Source organism: Exophiala oligosperma, assembly GCF_000835515.1.
Source record: "Exophiala oligosperma strain CBS 72588 unplaced genomic scaffold supercont1.21, whole genome shotgun sequence".
In the NCBI taxonomy this organism is placed as follows: Eukaryota; Fungi; Ascomycota; class Eurotiomycetes; order Chaetothyriales; family Herpotrichiellaceae; genus Exophiala; species Exophiala oligosperma.
Window position 1 is genome coordinate 114,408 of NW_015622838.1, and position 6,683 is coordinate 121,090.

Sequence of the window (6,683 nt, forward strand, 5' to 3'; positions counted from 1 at the left end):
AGCCTAGACGTGGATGACTATCATCACCGTGAGAGGCTTGAAGATCGTACGGTCGGCGGAGATGAATGTGTTGCATAGAGCTAAGATACTTAGAAGAGTGCGCAAAGGTCGTGAGGATGTGAGAATGAATATTTGAAGTGGTCAGCAGGTAAACAGCAACGTGTAATCACGTGATAGACTTGAACTTGAGGCTTAGAGAATTCTTACCCGTGCACGCTTTTACTGTACATCAGCTTAGCGACACTGCTTTCGTGACTCTGTAATCTGATCGGACAGCACCCGTGACCTCTTTTGCGACAGTGTTCTTGGAACGGAGACCCAATAAGAGTCGCGCTCAGCAAGGGAACGTGTAAGGCATGTTGACGTCAAAAATCAGTCGAGCAAGGCTTCACTCCACATAACTGCACGAAGTGATGGTTACGAGGGTTTTGCTGACACTACTGTCGTGCTTGGGACGCCGAGCAATCACGATAGCCTCAGCAGTGCGGCATATGCATCTTCAACCGACATAGCGCAGCAGAATTAATTGAGTCAGGGATTCGCCGAATCGCGTGGTCAGCCGTGCTATGATTGAACATTCGGCTGGCTAGTTGCGCCGAAAGAAGTAGGTGATGTTATACAAACTCTCTGAAATGAAGTTGCGGTGAGCATGTTTGGTAAAGCTTATTGCGGTCTTGTCGGCAATGTAGACCCTCCTATGCAGAGGACGATTCGGATGCACTCCACCTCGGTCAGCAATACACTCTTTGAGCTTTTCCTCGGAAACGTTGAAGTATCTCTGCAAGCCTGCACCGCATCTCCACTCCACCTTTGATCATGGCCAGGACTGATCTCGTAGTCTGGGAAGAGCTCCTTACCACTTATAGGTGGCGCAGAGATGGAGAGTAGAGCGGACACTTTGTCTCTGACATTTTGACATTGCAAATCACTGCAATGCTCGATGTTCGCCACCAAGGTTGCGTGAACTTGATGAAGGTTTGCTGACAAATGCCAAGCTCGCCTAGGCTCGTCGAAGAGGCTATCGAGGAAATCGAAGCGAAGACGCTCTTTTCTTGCTTTAGGGCACTCCTCCAAAGGGAGCGTTCAGGACTCGAGTTGCTTAGCCTTTGTTGCCTTCAGCCGGGGTACACCCACTGTAGGTATGGAAACTACCCATTGCAAGCGTTGCCTGGGTCCATGAACGTGCGGGGAGCGTAGTCCTAGGTATGGCAGGTGTCCCAGGACGACGCTCTTCAGGCTGTGAACGGGTTCTAGGACGACTGCGGTTGTAGGATCCGCGTACCCTCCCATTTGGCCTGCGACTGTAAGTGTCCTAACCTAGAGTACGCGTTTCATGAGATGCGGGCTAGGGCGCATTCGCGGCCTAGGACGACGAACCCAGCAGGTCCATCAACCAGATGGTCTCCCCACTCCTGGCAATGATGCCACAGGCTAGCCAGGCTAAGTTCGTGGCTAAGTCAGAATCCTGGTCAACGCCGAGAGAAAGGGTACATCTCTTAATACAGTTCTGCACAGGAAGTTCCCGTGAGAATTGCGAAATTCGACGACGGTATCATTCTGTACTACAATATACTGTACAGTACTTATGGTCATCGAAGCCATATTTAGTGGCCCAGTAGTATTCAGTCCAACAAATCCGGGGGGTTCCTAAGTAGATTCAGCATTGGGGAAGACTATTTTCGAAACCAGGGCAGCAGCTATCGTTAAATCTGGAGGGAGATTTCTAGATATTGCTAAAACTGCTGGATATCCTAGTTCATAACGGGAGGCGTGGCCTATGCGTCTCATGATTCATACAAAGCACAAGTACCAGGTGAGCTCTAGAGCATCATCTCCCGCCGGAGTCAATTCACCTCTCTTATTTTGCCGGTCTCGATCTCGTACAAAACGCCGATGACCTCCGGAGCGTTCCCACCGAACTGAGGATCATTCTTGATCAAAGCCACGTCTTCTCTGATACTGCCTTCCAAGCTGTAATAGAGAAGTCAGCACTTTCCGGAAAGTATCAAGCGCGGAAAGCTTTGCTTACTCTGTGATCTCGCCGAAGTCCAGGGAGTGGATCGTCGACTCGGAAAGAGAGGACATTTTCTTGATGTTCTCACGCACCTCATTGTCGTGTACGTGAGTAGTGCCACAATCTGCAAATCAGGTATCAGCGCCTGTGAGGCATTGCAAGCCCAAGATCGAGGGGCCATACCAGTATGATGCACAACCAAGATCAGGCCGAGCGGGTTGATAGTATGCAACACCAAAAGAGATCGCATCGCGTCTGAGGCCCTTCCACCAGCGTTTCGAATCACAGCTGTTGGTCCAGTCTCCAATCCGAGGAACTCCTCCGGGATGACTCTGGGGTCGCTGCAGGATACTATTTATCTGTCAGTCTGTGGTACCGTGAAGATTGAGGCGACTCATGTGCGTACGAATGACCTGCTCCTTTGTTACCGTTCTTCAACCACATGTCTCGCATTTTCATCAACGGAGGCGGCGCGGTATAGGTCTTGGCGAACTTGGCGTTTCCCTCAAGAAATCGAGTGAGCATCTTGCTGGCCATGTCAAAGTGTTTGTTTCAAGGTTTCGATTTGGGATGAGCCGGTCGAGTGCTTGAGATGCTTCCAGTTCTGTTTGCTGTGTTGGGAACTGGTAGTCGAATGCGTGTAGGTTTGGATTGAAGGAGATGAGGTTTGCTGCAGGTTTCAGTTGTTCAGGACGCCACTCCAGGGGTTTATATCCCATCACGGCCATCTTTCCATTCTCATGATACGCACGCAAACAAGCATTCGCACCATCGATCCCTACGGCCTCCGCCAAGGCTCGAAATCGGTAGTAGTAGTAATCAAGCGATTCCCCGTTTGACCCGATCTTCGAGTCCCTGGGCTGTGCCTCGTATCACTTAGTCAGGAGGATTTTGCTGCAGCAATTGTCAGCCCGCGAGTGTGCGCCCGCGCCCGAGCCCGCGCCCGCACCCCGCTCCCGCACCCGGGGCACGTTGTCACTGCAGACGTCAAATCAACACAGAGGTATGTACCAAGCCTCTCCAATCGACGCCGAAGTCTTACCAGCCCAATCCTCCTCGGATTTTCTCTCACCACAGTAATCGTCTAACGGCCTTAGGACAACACGAAAGGTGTAATTCTTGTGAAGGCAAGTGAATATCCCTCGTCATGAATAATTATCAACCATGTAGTTTGGGAAACGGCCGGGAGGGTGGGAAGATGGAAGGGAGGTTGTATATAAGCATGATTAAGTCTCCCTGGCTTCAGAGAACTTCCAAGCTCAACACCACACAACATTCAATAACGCAACAGTACAAAACTTCCAAACAAGCATTATTCCTCAAGTATCGTCCAATCCCCTCAGGTTTCAGAATATCGCAATGAATTCCAAACGTATCCTTATCATCGGCGGCACCGGCGCGCAAGGCTTCGCCATCGTTCAAGCACTTCTGAACGCATCCCCAGCCTACGAAGTCAGAGTCCTCTCTCGCAAACCGGATGCGCCAAACACCAAAGCCGCATTCGCTGGCCTGCCAGTCGAGTTTGCAAAAGGCTCTTTCATGGACTTTGATGCCATTAAGGCCGCCCTGCAAGACTGCTATGGTGTCTTTGTCAACACTGATGGTAAAGCTCTGATTTTGACAGAATCTGATGATCCAGAAAGCTGAGTGAGTGTTGTCCAGGATTCACCGTCAATGAACGAGACGAACTGTGGGCCGGCGTGCGGATTTGGGAAGTTGCGAATTTGATTCCCACGCTCAGACATTTCGTCTATGGTAGCATCGACTACTACCTCCAACATACCGGTTTCGACATGAAGTACGGGGCGCATCATACCAAGTAAGAGAAGCCCACCACATGGTTGACGCCGGATGCTAACAGCCAAATAGTGGAAAAGGACGCGTTAACTCGTATCTTCAATCACAGGCTTCCGAAACCTCTGAAACAGGCTTGACTTGGTACGTCGCAACCTCTTGAACGGCCAGACGAGAGCTAACTCTGCCATAGGTCCATCCTCAATACTGCCGTATACGACGAGGACCTTTTTGGTGGACCGTTGATGGCACACATCGAGGAAGACGGGACCCGCACCTTTGCTTTCCCACTCGGTGACGGACATATTCCCATGATGACTCTCCGGGATATGGGAGTTTTCACTCTGAAGGTGTTTCAAGACCGTGAGCGGTGGTCGGGAAAGACTTTGAACCTGGCCTCGCATTTCGCCACTGGACCGGAGCTCGCCAAAGCTCTCACCAAGGCGGCCGGCGTCAAAGCAGTGTACAAAAACATCAGCTATGAAGAATGGACTGCCACTCTGGAATTCGCAGACGCGCCCGTCGCGACTACAGATCCAGAAGGCATCACCGTGGGCCAGAATTTTGCCATGTGGTGGCCAGGGTTCCAAGACAGCATTCTCTTGCCGACCAGGGACATGAAACTGTTGAAGGAGATCCATCCCGAATTGGAGACCCTGGAGGGGTGGATGAAAAGAGTTGGACATGACGGAACAAGAAAAGGAGTTTTGAAAGGCTGGATCGATGCTGGTATTGGACCAAAGGCTTGACTGCTGTTATGTTGTAGCTTGATTGAATAGAATCCGGCGTTCGAGGTTGCAATCTCTAGGGCGGCCGTCGAACGTCATGAGAATAAAAGTGGCCGGATCTGAAAACATAAACACAACTCATCCAACACCGAAGCGCCCGACGATGCGAAACACTCTCCGCTCTCAAGTGGTGCAATGTATGGATGCGTTTGTTTGTTGGCCGGGGGCCGGGGGGGGAGCCCGTCGTTTAACCAACGCTACAGAGGCTGTTCCATGTTGTACGTGGTGTGGGTACCAGTTATTTATTGAGCCTACCTTGGTCTTAATAGCTTGGCGGCAGCCGCTTGTCAACCGGTGCCAGATTATCACCACTGGCTCGTCGTTCAGAAGCCTCGGGATTCATGTGACATATGGTGGTTTGTAGCCGCTTCATTGCCTCCGCTCGCTCATTTGGGTTCCGTGCATGAAGAGCATTACTGCCGAGTTACCCACCTCGCATGCCTCAAGGGCATCAAGATATTTGCCTGCGATCAACCAACGTTGCTTGAAGGTTCCAAGGATTTGCTCCAGCGAATTGAGATTTCGTTGGTAATCCGCCTCTCCTGTTCGCTTGGCAAGTCGTTGCTGTACTACGGCCGCTTGATATAGGGAGTATGGAACAAATGGTGACATCACCCCGATATTGCGTTTAGCAGGGTCGCCGAACAAATGCTTGGAGAATAGTGCTATTCGGGTGGACGTCGATTCTAGCGATTGCAAAAATCGCGCGTTGTTCGTCCTCGGCGTAGTGTGTGGACGATAAAGCAGCATCGTAGAGCGTGAAAAGGCCGCTGAAGGCAGTCAGCGCTCGAAGCAAGCGAATATGGTTCTCATTACTTGCTGCAGAGACCCATCGCGGCACAGAACAGGCCAAAATGAGTTTCTTGCTCCATGAGTAGAGGCAAAAAAGCGTTCAAGGTCTGTTCGAGTTGGACGGCCTCTTCTTTCTGGAAGGTGGCATCCGTGGCCGGATCGAAGACATGTCGAACCACTCTTCCGATCAGGTGCGCGGCCTGGCACTCGCGGGCGAAAGGGCCGACTCTGATATTAGAAGGAGTGGAAAGGTTGATGTTGGGAGCTTCAGCGTACACCTGTTAAATATCAGTATTGAAGTCCCAGGGACAGGGTTGGCAAGATCACATCGTTTTCCCATGCATCGAGCTCGATTGGAAGAGTGTCGGTTGGCTGAGGGTCATCGGCGGCGAAGATTTTGTCTCCCGTAAAGAGGCTGATGGACCTATCCAAAACGAAGATAGCCCACCACAGTCGCTTTCGCAGCTCAATCAACACTTGATCTTCTAATCCCGTATCAGCTTGCCTCTTTTTCAGCCCAATTGATCGTGCCGCCCTCGCGCACGCCGCTATGGACATAGATGCAGCGGGATATATGCCGTGTCCCATTTCGTAAAGGACGATTAGGACCATAGCTTGGATGAGTTCCAGCGTAGGCATAGTGAGAGACTGTAGGGCTCCGATGAAACTCTTCGCCATGACATAGGTTGAAGAATGCATCGTCTGGGCATGATGCCCGGCAGATTCCACTTCGTCGGGTCGCCGAATGAGCAGATGAATAGAAAGGCATAACAGTGTAAAATTCGCCCGGGGATGCGAGTACAGTGTTGATACCTGGCTCAGAAATTGCTTTCGTGATATTATGGGCACCCGTATGTAGATTCCGGCAAAATACCTGGTTGCGGTCTCTCCCATCTGCTGGACATCGCCCAACACGGTCGAGGCCTGCCTGGTAATGAAAAGGTCCAGCGTCGCGTCCCTGAGGGTGGGAAACTGGAATGGATCGATATCAATACTTGATGGAATCGAAAGGGCTGTCTGATACTGGTCTGGAGGCTCTATCGTGATAGACGAGCTGCCAGGGTTTGGGTAGACCTGATTGGATGCGGGCTCGTAATGGCATTCGCGGCCGACTCTGTTCTAGGTATCAGATCGTGGCGAATGGTAGAGGAGCAGCGACCATACCGACTGCAGGTCCCGCAGGCGGGCAACGCCTTGTTGCACTTGCGCTTGTGATGCTTGCAGGGGGTACAGGCAATCAAGGCCACTCCGTATTCCATTTGTGCATCCATCCTCGTCGGTAATGTGCAGATTCC